This window comes from Denticeps clupeoides, chromosome 13, assembly GCF_900700375.1.
Source record: "Denticeps clupeoides chromosome 13, fDenClu1.1, whole genome shotgun sequence".
NCBI lineage: Eukaryota > Metazoa > Chordata > Actinopteri > Clupeiformes > Denticipitidae > Denticeps > Denticeps clupeoides.
The window spans coordinates 9811483-9825864 of record NC_041719.1 but is presented as its reverse complement, the minus strand read 5'-3'; the positions used below and the strand labels follow the sequence as shown (position 1 = coordinate 9825864).

The following is a 14382-nucleotide window of genomic DNA, read 5'->3' as shown; positions in this document are numbered from 1 at the left end:
AGTAGATATATTTGACAGAATGAGAGCAGAGTTCACGAGACTCGTTTGTAAAAATTCAAATGGCGTTGTGACTTGTTGACTCGAATACTATTTATTCAAGGTGATCTAGTCCTGATATCTGTTTTCTTCTCAGCATGTGTGCGTGCATCTGACTGTGTGTGTGTGAGGGTGGAATTCCCTCTTTGCATTAGGCTATGAAAGACTCAGAGGTTACTGGGGATCAGTATTCTTGTTTCATGTCATCATGTCAGCCCACACACACAAGGGCGCGCTGAAGTATGCAGCCAGCAGAGCATGTAGAATATGCTTACACCATCTGAAAATCAGAAATTATTAAAGATGCCCTTCAGTGCTGGCTGCACTCATTATGGCGTACTGTACAGGATCCTCAGAAGCTGCTGGTGGTTCTGTTTGGAGTATTCTGCTCTGTTTGGTTGTCTGGCAGGATGTTTTCTTCTTGGAATTACGCCCTTCTGAAGGAAACAAAGTCTCTTCTGGAGGTCTTGGGGGCTCTCCACCTTTAAATCTGCAGGGCCTCCTCAGACAGTATTGTGCACAGGACACAGTGCTCCTACATAAGCCTCCAATTGACAGCGTAACTTAAAGCTACATATGTCTTACAGCTTTAGGCATTATCCCTAATCCTGTCATATTACTGGACCTGCATCTTTGGTGTTGACAGCAGAAGGATGTTTGAAGTGCGTGGCATTTTCCTCACCCCCGCAGCTCTCAAATCCATGATTCACTCACCTTCCACAGCCCCACCCTCACGAAGATACAGGCTGTGATGAAGCACGAAATGTGTTTCTTACTGACAAATGGTCCATGAGAGGATTTCTGCTTAGGGATTGCTACATATCCAAATGGTGTTGGTGTTCATCTGCCATTAAGTGGATCTTTGAGGGGTTTCAAGACAATTAAAGTGAAAGTGAAGTGATTGTCATTGTGATACACAGCAAGCACAGAACGTGGTGACACAACAAAATGTGTCCTCTGTTCTTAACCATCACCCTTGGTGAGCAGTGGGCAGCCATGACAGACGCCCGGGGAGCAGCGTGTGGGGACGGTTCTTTGCTCAGTGGCACCTTAGTGGCACCTTGGCAGATCAGGATTTGAACCCGCAACCTTCCGATTACGGGTACTCTTAGGCCACCACTGCCCCTAGGCCACAATTAACAGTAACAGTAAGAATAAAATCTGACAATTAAAAAAACATATGACACTAATACACTACAGTTGGCAATTGAATAAAATGTCGAGATGAATTTTATTCTTTACCAGTCATCAGCAGTTTTAATATTATGTATTTATATATAATTATGTATTTTTATGAAAGTCAATATACTCTGTATATTGATTTGAAAGGAAACAATAAGTTTTTCTTCCAAACCATTTAGTTTTGTTTGTACAGAATAGCTGTTATGGTGTTCATGTCTGACAAGTTTGTTGTCTATGGGAATGTGGAAGTTAAGTGAAGTAATTGTCATTGTGAACACAATGGTAGTAAGTGGGATTTGAACCTGGGTCTTCTGGATCATAGGCGAGTGTGTTACACACAAGGCTACTACCACCCTTTTTAACCGTTACCCTTGGTGAGCAGTGGGCAGTAATCTTTCATTTAACAGGATTGGTGAGTTGAATCAAAATAATGATTGTGGACAACGCACAACAGTATGAACTTCACTGTGTGATGAGCTCGTCAATCTGTATACAACCCCAGTTGCAAAGTAACCCCATGAGGAAGCTCCCCTGTATAAATTAACACTTGTCATGGTGTTGAAGAACTGATGTGCACAGGAAATTACAGAACACCCTGAACCTGTGATAAGTGTTCTTGATTTTGCTCCCGATCACTGGCAAGTCCTGCCGTCAGTCTTTTATTACCTGTCATTACCACCGCATTATCCGAAATTCCACCTGATCCTCTTCAGGCAAAATATCCAGTGTCGTACTCTAAGTCCGAGTTCCCACTTGCCAAACTGATCATTAGGTTAATTCAGCTGGGCTATGTTCATTCCCAAAACCCCCAGACGATAGCTTATGTGCATGGAGAGCTCTAATTAGCATTCAAAAGCCTCCTCGTATCTTTTATATGCAGAGTTCTTCAGCATGGGCATATCGACGACCAAAGCCATATGGAGCTCCATTATAACATACCCCATGGAGCCATTAAAATGACAGTGTGTGGGTGACTTGCACATGGCAAGGATTGATATCCATGCACGTTAAAATTCATCAGTATGGAGTACAGCTTACCCGCTTAATTGAAGACCCAGGGTTAGAGGTGGCCTACTGAGCACTTGAATAAAAGAAATGCTAAAAAAAATAAAAAAAAAACTTTCCCCAAAAGTTGATCTGACTTTGTGGAAAGCGGAAAGATTGTTTTTCTGCATGCTGTAGTCAGGGTCTGCTGGGCTTCATCTGTTTCCAAACCACAGCGGTGGAACTGATTTGTTTAGGAGGCGCTTCAGCAGAGTTCTCTTGATTCTTCGGTAGACGAATATGAGTCTCCTGGAAAACCTACACTTCACACATTCACATGTCCCCACCTCTTTCTCCCAAACCCTTCTCTTTAATCCCATTGGCTCCATGGATTTGGTCCGACTGACACTTTCATTAGCAAAGCAGACATATGATCGACATTAGGCATGCAGCAAGTTTTTGTCAAATTGCCATGTGTGCACTGCTTACAAAAAAAGGACTCCGGGACGAGAGTCCTCACTCAGATCAGTTTCCTTCTGCCCTGGCATGCAGATTGTGTTGGCATCGAGAAAGCCTGCAGTTTTAGTAGGTCAGTGTACTACAGACTGCTGCAAAAGTAAACAACCAGCACCCAACTGGCAGACGCAGAGAGTTTAATCTATCTGCACCGGCAGCTCTACGCTGAATTCGTCCCCGGGTGTCTAATACGTGGGTACATGATGAAGTAGAGAAGTACACTTGCTCCGCACCAAAATAGAATAATAAAATTCTCCACTATTGACAATGTGTAAATTAAAACCGTGAATGAATAACTCTGCATGCATTATTTATCCGGATTTCTTATTTAATTGTAATTTATTGGACTTATAATCAAATTTATGGAGGGCCCTTGCTTCAGTGGGCGGTATTAAAATAAACAGTTTGTTTTTATTTCACCTTTAAAAACCTGATAATGACTACAAATGATTAATGTGAGTAATTTACTTTGTGTCACGAGCAAACTGCTTCACTGCGCTACCAGGAAAACAAACCAAAAAAAAAAAAAAAAACTTTAAATTAGAAATTTCCAACAAGTTGAATGGATGTTAGGCCAAGTGCTCAAAGCAATTAACAGATACTGCAGACTCCAGGCAATAGCCAGAGTGTCTCAGAGCTCTGTGAGCTTCTCGGAGCAGATTAAATTTTTAGGTTCTTGACGCTCTCTCGGGGACGGCTGTATCTGCCTATATGGTATTCGCAGTGCCATTAACTATAGCCGTGCACTTTCGGCAGGCTTTTATATACTTTTAGGGATCTGGGGGAGGCTTCCTGTGCGAATATATTTAGATGTTCTTCCTCTGGTTTGAAATCACAGGAGAGTCTTTTTTTTTTTTTTACCGTCTGCTATTTGCTTCCCTTTCAAACGGTCGTATATATTTGTCCAGCGTTACCTTTTTTTTTCTGTTAAGAGCCAGAGAGGAAAAATCACTTTAGAGTCCCAGTCACAGTTGTAGCCGGTTCTCCCAGGGCTTCCTCGCTGGTGCTCCCTGGACCGATGTGGACAGGCTGTTTAAAGTTTCACGATCTGGGGACGTACAGGAAGCGAGTCGGACGGCTTCCGCCAGGAGCTCAGTTCCAGAAGGAAAGAGCCCAACGCGCTCCTGCCTCACCTTCCCCACGCTGCTTGTGTTTGATTTATCATTATCGCCATTAGATTTCCACAGCGCTGCTGTTTGCTGAGTGAGGATACATTTGTTTGCATGCCAGATGAGCCGGGGAATGTGTACTTAGCACAGTATCTTCGCTGCCTAGCTGCTTGCAAGCCCTCCCATTACCTTCCCTCGAACAAGATGCTGCTCGCCTTGCATGTTAATTGCGGCTAGCGATGCGCCACTACAGTTTTTTTTTTTTTTTTTTTTCTGAAGGTTACGTTTTACATCGTAGACCGCTGTTGAAGGTAACTCATCCATGCCTCCCAGTGGGACAGAGGAAGAGAGGATTCATGATTGACTGGCATAGAGGGAAAAGGAGGTGTTTATCCAGGGCCAGGAGCACCCGTGCGCCAGAATGCAAATGGAGTGCTAATTGAGTGTTGGATGCTTTGAATAATGGGAAGGGATTTTCCTCCATCAATGCGCATCGCTGCAGTGCAGAACAATGAATTGTGCTGAGAAGAATGGCTCTCATACTTCAAATAAATGAAACAGAAGGGTTTACGTTCAGGCGGCAGCACACAAAAGCATAGGTAGAAAATGATTTTTTTGTATAGAATTTCAATATAATGGTACAAATGCATTGAACATAATTATTTATGCATGCATTGTTTGCCTCTGTTCATCTGTCGGTCTGCAATCATCTATGAGCACATTAAAGGAGGTGTTAGTCAATGTGATCCCAAACATATTTCAGTTTTTTCAGATATTCTCATGCATTTAGGGATGGAAGTATGCAATATATACATACATATATACATACATATATATATATATACACACACACACACACACACACACACACACACACACACACACACACACATATATACATATATACATATATATATGTATATATAGCAATCAAAGCTCAATAAAAGTTTATATATATATATATATATATATTTTTTTTTTTTTACTTTTATTGAACTTTGATTGCTGCCCTGGACATATAAGCAAGTTAACCAGTTTTAAGAGTAAACCACCACGAGTGCCACCACATATGCTGAGCATGCAATATCTTTTATTGTGAAACAATGGTTATTATTCACCAGCCAGTCTTGTTTTTTTTTTTAACTACAGCATATTTTTCACATGGTTTGTACTTTCCGCACGTTGCAAAAATGTATGGCAGAGATTATCATCCAATGCATCAGTCTTGTGTATTCACTGAAACCATGTCTAATAAAACATGCCTAATAAATCTGAGTCTTCCCTGACCAATTTTAGACATTCTTGAGAAATGTGTTGGATTGAAGGCTCGCAATGTGAAGCCAGTTCATGAAGCCAGTCCTGCCACTGGAGCACACCAGTTTAAGAGCAGCTGATGTTCAGTGATAAACATTTCCATGTCCGTCCGAGGAGACTAATTGAGTCATTAGGACGGTGTCATTTGAGATGAGAGAAGAAAAAATCCTTAATGATCCATGAGCCATTACAGAAATAAGCCAAAATGAGGATCTATTACAGACCCTTGGGTAAATCACAAATGCACTTAAATTTAGTCATTTTAACATTTTAACACAAAATCATTTCATGAACCTTCATGTTTGCTTTAAAAATATATATACAACAACAGTCGTCACTTTGCACCTACTTGCAAACTTTCTCTGGAAAATTAGCCTGTCACTTGTCTCTGGAATGCTGCTAAATATTTTGCACAAGGGTGTGTGATGCCGGACGTTTTGATGGCGGTGTTAGGAAGCACAGTTTAGATGTAAATGAGATTGCCTGCAGTTATCTGGATCACCGCGGAATCGGACCCCAGTGTAAAGCCGGCGCTCGGCATTCATGGCGCGCCACCACCGATATTTTAATACTTTGTTGTGTTGATCGGAACTGGAAAATGAATTGGAATGAATTGGCAGGGTAAAGATGCTGCATTGTGTTGAGCATATAGGTCAGGGGCCTGTCACTGTAGATTAGCCACTGAAATGCACCAGATTAAAACTGTTTGCACAGTTACATTGTGCCAATGCCACTAAGATATAAGAGTTGGTTTTAAATAATTCCCGCTGCTGGAAGGCACATCTAAACAGCACCTCTAAAGCTCAATGCCAATCTCTTGACAGGGCCGTCGCCAATTTCAGTTGATATTTGCCATATTATGTATTATGGTAATAAGCAAATTGTGTCTCTCTTTGTTTGCAGGAAGCAGTCTAAAATCCATGCAGGATGCAGACGCAGATATATATTTATATATATATATATATATATATAAAGGGGCGTAGTGGTATATTGTATTTTTTTTTTTTTCAGTTAACTCCCACAGCTTTAACCTTAATATCTACAGCATAATTCCCCTAAGTCTGGCCTAGCATAATTTGTGAATTTATGAAACAAGTAGAACGCAAAGGATTATCATTTAATGGTTCCCCGTCTTTGCGTTAACCTTGATTTCGCTCTGGCGTACAAATGGAGAACTTTCTCCAGCGGCACAATGAAGTTCGGTACCAGCTGGCGAGGAGAATTGATTTTTTAGGGGGAGATATTTGGCTGTAATTACATCCTGTGAACGAACAAAGTGGATTGTTGGGCAAGTGTAAAATAGAGCGCATGCGATTAAACTGTGCCTCGGCCGGGGTCGCGTCAATATCACTGGGAATCGTTTGGGGGCAAATCAAGCTTTAAGTGCTATGGATTTCCCATACAAACACATACTCCATAAGAAGACTTATCGGCGGTGAATATAGAGTTTTTGGCCACTGATAATTCCAGGTAAGGCTTACTCTCTCGGGACGACAGATTCCGGGGGCTTGGAAATATATATATCCCATCTTTTTTATATATATATATATATATTGCTTCCCTCATTTACCACTCATCTTAAAGGATGGGGAGGGCTCATAATTGGAAGAGGTTCATCAGAACAAGATATAAATACCCCTGAGTGCAGGGGCAGCTGTGGGAATCGGTTGGGAGTTACACGCTGAATTATGTAGTGGATTTACAACGCCAGTCTTTTGTCGGCTTTTATTCGAGCTTCCAAAGCCTCATATCTCCATATTTATAGTAGCCTATCAAGGAGCTGATGGAAGACTGTAAAAGTCTGAGATATTGGCTAACTGGTGAGGCTGGTGCTGCAGAACAAACAGTGAAATGTGTGTAACTGCAGTCTGCGCATTGGAAGATTGCACTCTTTTCATATTTATTGCTGTATATTGACTTTTATATTATAAGATGGTGAAGGCTATTATTATGACTTTTTATTATTATTTTTATTATTGCCATGGCAACAGCAGTCAAAATGCAGAGAGGTAAGGTGGATAAGAAGTCTCCTTATCAGCCCCCTGAAATATTAAACCAAGGCCACATCTGATTCCAAACACTTTCTTCCTAAGGATTTCATTAATGCCTGTCTTTTTTTTTCAGTTGTCACCTTATCTCAATTTAATATTTGATTGCTTTTGCCACATGGCAATGTTTATATAATTCTAAAAAGTTTTAACTTTTGGGCTCCCTGTGCGGCATTTGTCGTAAATTTATATTATGAGTTGACAGGTTATTTGTCATGTATTTCCTTGAGACTTTGCTCTTATTAAACCATCAATTTGCCGCTACCTGTCAGTGATACAGTGTATGTGCTGAGCAGGAAACCTTCTTTTCCATCTTTGGGTTGAAGAGAAATCTCTCTTTGTGGAAAATACAATATCTCTGACTTGTAAAATCCTGGGGAAGCGCATTGCATCAAAGCCATCACGCCAAGCAGACTTTACTCATTAGGCGCCGGGTCCTGGGTCTTCAAAGATGATGTACGGTGCGAGGCACAGTATGGTGTCTCAGGAAGTGTCTCCATATGAGCTCAGGTGTAAATTTGATTCAGACGTCGGTCTGCAGCTGCGGCCGAAATAACTCGCCGCTGCTGCCACACTTTCTCTGGAGCAGATTTAGCTTCTGTCCCATATGACGGGGAGGGTCGATGTAGGACTCCATGTTTTCACCTTGAAACTGTTGATTGCATTTTTTCCCTCTCAATTGTTTTTGTGAAAATAGTGAAAATCTTCTTCTAATGAAACTCTATTTCTAATATACGGACACCATACTACTGCTGGCATTCATCATTGTGACCACGTCAGTGGACTCTCTATGTCAAGGATGCATGGATGACATTAGCAATGGGTGCTAATAGTTCCTAGTCTTAATTAAATTCAGTGTTAATTTATTTTAAAAAAAAGTGACTAATAAATTCTTAAGATTAAAGCTGGGAAAAAGCATATAGTGACAAGTGTAGTAAAACTGCTCATACAAGGAGTGACACGGAGATGATCAAGTCATCTAAAATAATAAAACACCCCTTGGACTCTGGAACCAATTCTAGGGCAAATAATTTGCCATTTCTCAGCAGTTCAGCCAAGCAACTTTTCATAACCAAAAAATTAGGACTAAATGCTGATTCACTTGATCTGGACAACAACGCTGTGAACTGCATGTCACCCTGTAAATATTTAAATATTCCCATGTGGTTGTGGCTGATTTCCACTCTGTTTAGACTAAGACTATGATCGAAAACATCTCACACATGTCTTATCGCGTGTCTGTGGCTGATTATATGAGATTTCGAGATTTTGTTATGCAACGTGCAGTTATTGCACCAGAATTTGTTACCATGAAAAAATTTGTTTAGCACAGTGTAGCTAGGAAAGTATAGGTGGTCACGGTGTTGCTGAATCTGGAAACAAAGTTTAGGTTGGCAACAATGCATTTAAGTGTTAAAACGATTGGCTGAGGGGCAGGGAAAATTAAATCCTCAGTGTTCCATCTCCCAGAACCCCTCATTCCCCCACTGGCTCATTAATTGATTGTTTGCTATTAGGAGTTCCCTCGTGTGGACCAACACTGACTGATTAAGCGCTAGTCAGCAGAATTTCATCAAGCGAGCAATTGCTTTTGTCCATAAAGTTAATAAGGGCAATATTTAAATCTCTGCCAGGGGGTGTCAGGAATTTTGCAGCTTGATGAGTTATATACTGTGTTTTGTCTCAGTGCATGTTGAACAACATTCGCTTGATTTCTGCTTTGCCAGAGTACATGAACAGTGGCATTAAGCCGTTTCAAAAACCCCAAATACACTAGACGCAGACCTTGTTTTGTCCACTGATAACAGTCAATGACCAAGTCGTATGAGTATCTGTGTATGTTCTTCTTTAATCCTGATGTTCTCCTCGCCGTGGAATAGTTGTTCTTGTGGTATGATCTGCCATTTCCACCTCATTGGGTTCTTCCATTCATTGTTTTTTCATAGCTTGTTAGGTCTTAAATAATGAACATGACTTATTACGTGCTACTTATTATGTAGCCTTTTTTTGTTTAAATGCACACAATATCTCAAGCTCTTTGATGGAATTTCTAACAATTTGATGAACTGTGAATGGTATAGCCTAGTGGGTAAAACACTCCCTTATGAACCAGAAGTTAACAAAGTCATGGGTTCAAACCCCACTTACTACCATTGTGTCCTTTAGCAAGACACCCCTCAGTTGCCCCAGGGGACTGTCCCTGTAACTGCTGATTGTAAGTTGTTCTGGTACATGCCATACATGTATATTGATTAGACGCAGACAATCAAAGATCAAGGTCGCCATGACCTTGTTAACACAACGTTTCAGGAACGTTTAAAAGAAACTTCTGTTTTATTAATTTTATTTGGGACCTTATCACTTGTATTGTCATTGTAGTGTTGCACAGCAAACCTCACTGTTGATTCCGTTGTTGGAATGTGCTTCTATGCACCTCATGGGATTTCACTCTTGCAAATTGGTGCTGAAATGTAGAAGGCACCTTTTTGAAAGATTGAATCCTCGTTGGAGAATCAGTAAGGATAGAAAAAGAAGGCATTATTCCTGTGTTGCATGAACCTGTAGAATTTGTAGTATATAGGTTATGTCTGTGAAACCCTTTGTCTCTGATTTGAAGAGCCCTGTAGCCCAAGATCTCCTGCATGAGGGACAAATGTATGACTCTTATTCCGTCTTATTACACTGCAGACTTGACTCCTGTTACAGAGTGACCTGATTTTCGAATGTCTCCTAGCAGCATAAATTGAACATAAAACATTTGAGACTCATTCAGTTATGGGATGCACCACTACTGAATGGGTTCACAGTGGTATATGGAGAAACCTGCTCTGTAGGCTACACGGACACAAGAGGATATAGCAATTTCTACCCTTTTTATTCATGGGGGATATGGCAAGTATGCTCCACTTTTGATAACCTGGTGAGTAATGCCTGAAACGTTTGCCAAGATTTCATCCAATGTATTCCTCATCAAAATGATTGTTGGTATGATGTTAATTCAATATTAATTTGATCACTTTACAGAAAAAAAGCAATCTGTCTGTGCATATCTACCTGGAAACATCATGGGTGTTAGGATCAGATTTCTCTGTGTTCAATTTATTTAATTGGCTCAAGCTGCATTTTTTTATCTAGTGTAACATGAGCTGGAAATGTATGTGCTTGTGTGTTCAAGCTTATTTAACATGAAGAGTACAAGAGTACAATGTACAAGCTAAAAGCTCAAACCAGGTCCAGTGTGTCAAAGTTTTTTTTTTACCTTGTAACATTTTACAACACACAAGGGCTTGAGATTTCATTTTTTTTTTTATATGTTACCAATCCGAAAAAAAAAACCAGGTCAGGATCACGGATGTGCATTGATCAGCCAATCAGAATGGTATAAATATTCCATAAACCCAGGGCAATTTTTTAAACTATAGTGTTCTTGGTTATTGCAATGTGTTGGTGTGATATAATGCTGTTTTTGTACCCTGATATTCATGCCTCCTGACATGCCCAACACCACACTGACTGCAGATACCCTTCACTTTTATAACACATCACAAGGCTTCACTCCATCCCTCAGCGCTAACCGCCCAGACCCTGGGAACAGGCAGCGTCTTGCCCTGCCCATCAACCCTGTAGCCTGTTTCCTTTGTGCTTTATTCTCTTGAAGTCTCCTCTTTCTTCTACTTTCCCTTTTTTCTCTGCTGCAACCCTACTCCCCAACATACACATACGCACCAGCGCAGGCATAATGCAGTAATCTTTACCCCTGAAAGCGCAGATTAAGCACAGGGGTAATAAGAAACACTTATTACTGTAAGGAGTGCATAGATTTTAGTCAGCACTTTCATTGTTCCCATCATCAGTTGTGTTTTGTCCTTATAGGCCCATTTATTTAGTTCACTGGAATCTCTAAATTATGGCTGTTTACTTCCTGCCCCCGTAAAACGCTCAGGGTCTCAGGGATTCCATTATTCATTGCCGGCAACACACTGGACCGTGTACCACGCTACCTTTGTTTCATCTGAGTAAAGCAGATTTTTTTTTGTTAAGTCTGCTGGGACTTTATGTTGTACAGGATGAATACAGGATGAGTGTGCTGAACTCGCCCTTGTTGCATATCACACAGTGGTGGAGTTATAAATGAATGCCATTAGAAGTCATTTGAAATTGACTGATAAACACAGACGTGTTTCAGTGTTCTGTTCTCGCTCATCGACCCACTTTACTTATATAAAACTGTACAATACAACAAAAGACACACTGGCACTGTGGCCACAATAAAAGCAAAATATCGCAGTGTACACAAACCCAGCTCAATCGGTCTACCAGAGAGGGAAGAGAGACAAAAGGGCAGCTTGAATACAGGTGAAGACAGCCACATCAGTGAGGGTAGCATAGACAAGAGTCAGATTATTATTTATTCATCAATTTATCCCATGCCACCCCCAAACAGCCGAGAACAGCAGGATTCGTAGACTGATGCAAGTATTTCACACGTGGTGCTGCGATCTCCGCCACGATTGCATCGACGCATCCACATGGACAGCAGGGGTATTTCATGCTCTAATCACTTTGGTTTGGTTAGTCACAGCATATCACTGGCAGCTTAGAGCTGTAATCACATCATAATTGGGTAAGGATAATGAAAGTGCTCCATTGTTTATTATCCCTTCATTAATTACATTCCAGACGCTAATTGCCGCATGTTGCTACATGAGGAAAACTCCATTGAAACATTTATTAATCTGTTAATCAATTAAAAAGGATTTCAACTCACTTTACGGGGTCTAATGGCTTGTTATTACTGGCGATTGTTATAGAAGTGAACTTTTTCTCTTTCGTAATCAGGTGGACCTTGTATGATTAATGGTGCAGCACCATTAAAATCTATCACACCGGCAGGGCCGATTTTGCTGATGAGCCTTGAAAGGAGAGCATGTTCTATTCCACCATATGTCTGATGTTTACATCCCCTGTTCGGACCAGTGGGCTCTCCTGGAGTGTTGAGGTAAAAAAAAAAGAAAAAGAAACTGTTGTTGGACACAAACAAAATTCAAATAAACTTTTTTTTTTTACCAGATGCAAAAAAATCTATATATCATTTATTATAATTCTATAATATTATAATGTACAAATTACATATCATTTTAAATAAAATCACTTTCTTACTTACATGGAAATTTAAAAATGTTATTAATTTTATAAAAATTACATTATTTCAATTTGACAAATGCCCAAATAGTTATTAAAAAAAAAAGAAAAAAGTCCTATCATGATGAAACCATTTTAGGTAGAAAAGTCTTTGCATGTTTGTAACAAAATAGCACAATTTTACCAGAGTAAGTTTAGTTTAGTACTTTCAGCATGATTTCAGTCTGGCGGCATGTAGAGAGTCGAGCACAGGGTCAGCCTGTGAATTGTGCCAATGTATTTCCTGCACTTTGCACAAGCAGCAGTAGTTTTACTGGCTTGTTGAAATGGACAGACCCAGCATCTTGTTCATGCATCTGACTCTGGCAAAGTGTTTCAGTGGACTGAGAAAAGTGTGCAAAAGCTCCTCTTCCACCCCCACAGAGTAACAATAGACACAAATAGATGTTTTTATTTTGTACGTGCAACTCTCTTTCAATGGGACTCAAAACCACCCACAGCATCATCTTTGTGTACAGAACGCGTACAGACTTTTTGCCAACCAACGTTGGACCACAATTTTATGAAACTCAAAACCAGTAAGGTGTGCAGCACTGGCCACTTTTTGGTGACTAGATGTATGATTTATTGATGGTACAATTTCTCAGGATAAACCAGACAAATTCCATGTTGGATTTATCCTGAAATTGGTCTCTGTGCGCACTGATCTTTCACTCTGTTACGATTAAGCTGACAGAACTGTACTGGTGACCATATAGTCAAAGTAAGATGCATACGCTCGAGTTTCTCTGGAGATGAATGGACAGCGCTCTCGTGCTCGGAGGCGCCGGAGGAGCCTCTCTCTTACCTGTAGTGCGGCTCCCGTGGGAAATACATCATTCCTCCAGAAGGTGGGAGAAAGAGGCCCTAATGGCTGGAGAATATAGATTTTTCTAAATGATCCAGAACCTTTACTCTGGGAAGAGCTGTCAGCACTCACTGCTGCTGACATGGGGAAAGGGGGGCTCAAATTATGGCTCCCAAGGCTAAAGGGACTCTCACCAAAGATTAAAGGCATGTTTGTTGGGCAGAAATATGGCCGCTTTTAGCATCCCTCCAGCTTTCCATCGGAGCTGCTGCAGGATGACAGGGAAGATTGAAAAAGCGGCGCGTCGCAGGTGCACAAAGTGCGGCATCAGGATGCCGCATCGCTCTCGGTTGGGGGTGATGTAGCATAGTAAGTCTCGGCCTTCATCTTCTGGCTGCTTTCTTGGAGCGGGACAGGCGCAGCTTTTCATCTTCGGCCTAAGAGGCGACTTCTGCAGCATTGCTTGTGTAAGAACATGAGAGATTGCCGGAGAAACGACCATGGCGCAGCGGCGGCCGGCGAGGTGGTGCGGCTCTATACCAAACATGAGCCCCGCGGACTGGCTCTTTGTCAGAATAATGGTTGCCAGGAGACACTAATTGCTCTTGCGCGCTGTGGCAGCTTTCCTGCTTCCCTCCCCGACTGCTACGCCTCAACGAGGTCGTCTGCCGCACAAACGCCGCTCACCTTTACGTGGAAGCTGAAGCCCATTTTTGGGATTCGGAGCTTACCCAGCATGTGAGTCTTTAGCAACGTCTCATAATTATTTCCTTTGTAAACTTGCTGCTGGCGCCGCTTGTTGTACTTACTTGCTTTTTTTGATCATTTCGGCTCTTGCCCTTGGGCCCGAAAGACCTTTTGACTTGCAGCTGTTTCCGGCAGGAGAAAAGGTACTTTGCATGTATGGCCTCGCCGTGGCATAATCAATTTAAGAGTTTGTCTTGGGTCATTATTACCTGCTGTAGAGCCATCTGTCAGCCACGTGTGCAGGAGCCGGCTGCCAGGTAGCTGGAGCACCGGAGTGGCTAGAGAGGCTCACGGTCTGAAGCACAAGCTGCAGAGCGGAGTCGGGGGAGGAGGAGCTGGGACCTGCCAGATGGCCAGGGACACCAGACTCTTCACACCGCCAAATGGACCCGAGCATATTTAAGAGAACTGTGACTAAATATAATTACTCTTCGAGTCTATTCAAAGAAGTGGGGCG

The 14382-nt window shown here is 41.5% G+C and overlaps 1 protein-coding gene and 1 long non-coding RNA gene across 3 annotated transcripts in view; one reads left to right on the top strand and one right to left on the bottom strand.

Annotated features, from left to right (window-relative positions):
* Positions 1-14382, top strand: part of naaladl2 (N-acetylated alpha-linked acidic dipeptidase like 2) — a 175033-nt gene that overhangs the window by 29059 nt on the left and 131592 nt on the right. The gene's annotated exons all lie outside the window — the stretch shown is intronic.
* On the bottom strand, positions 11654-14265 carry LOC114801613 (uncharacterized). The gene is made up of 3 exons (XR_003751605.1): positions 14135-14265; positions 13988-14047; positions 11654-12175 (listed from the first exon to the last, which is right to left on the bottom strand). It is a non-coding gene; the product is annotated as an uncharacterized LOC114801613 (long non-coding RNA).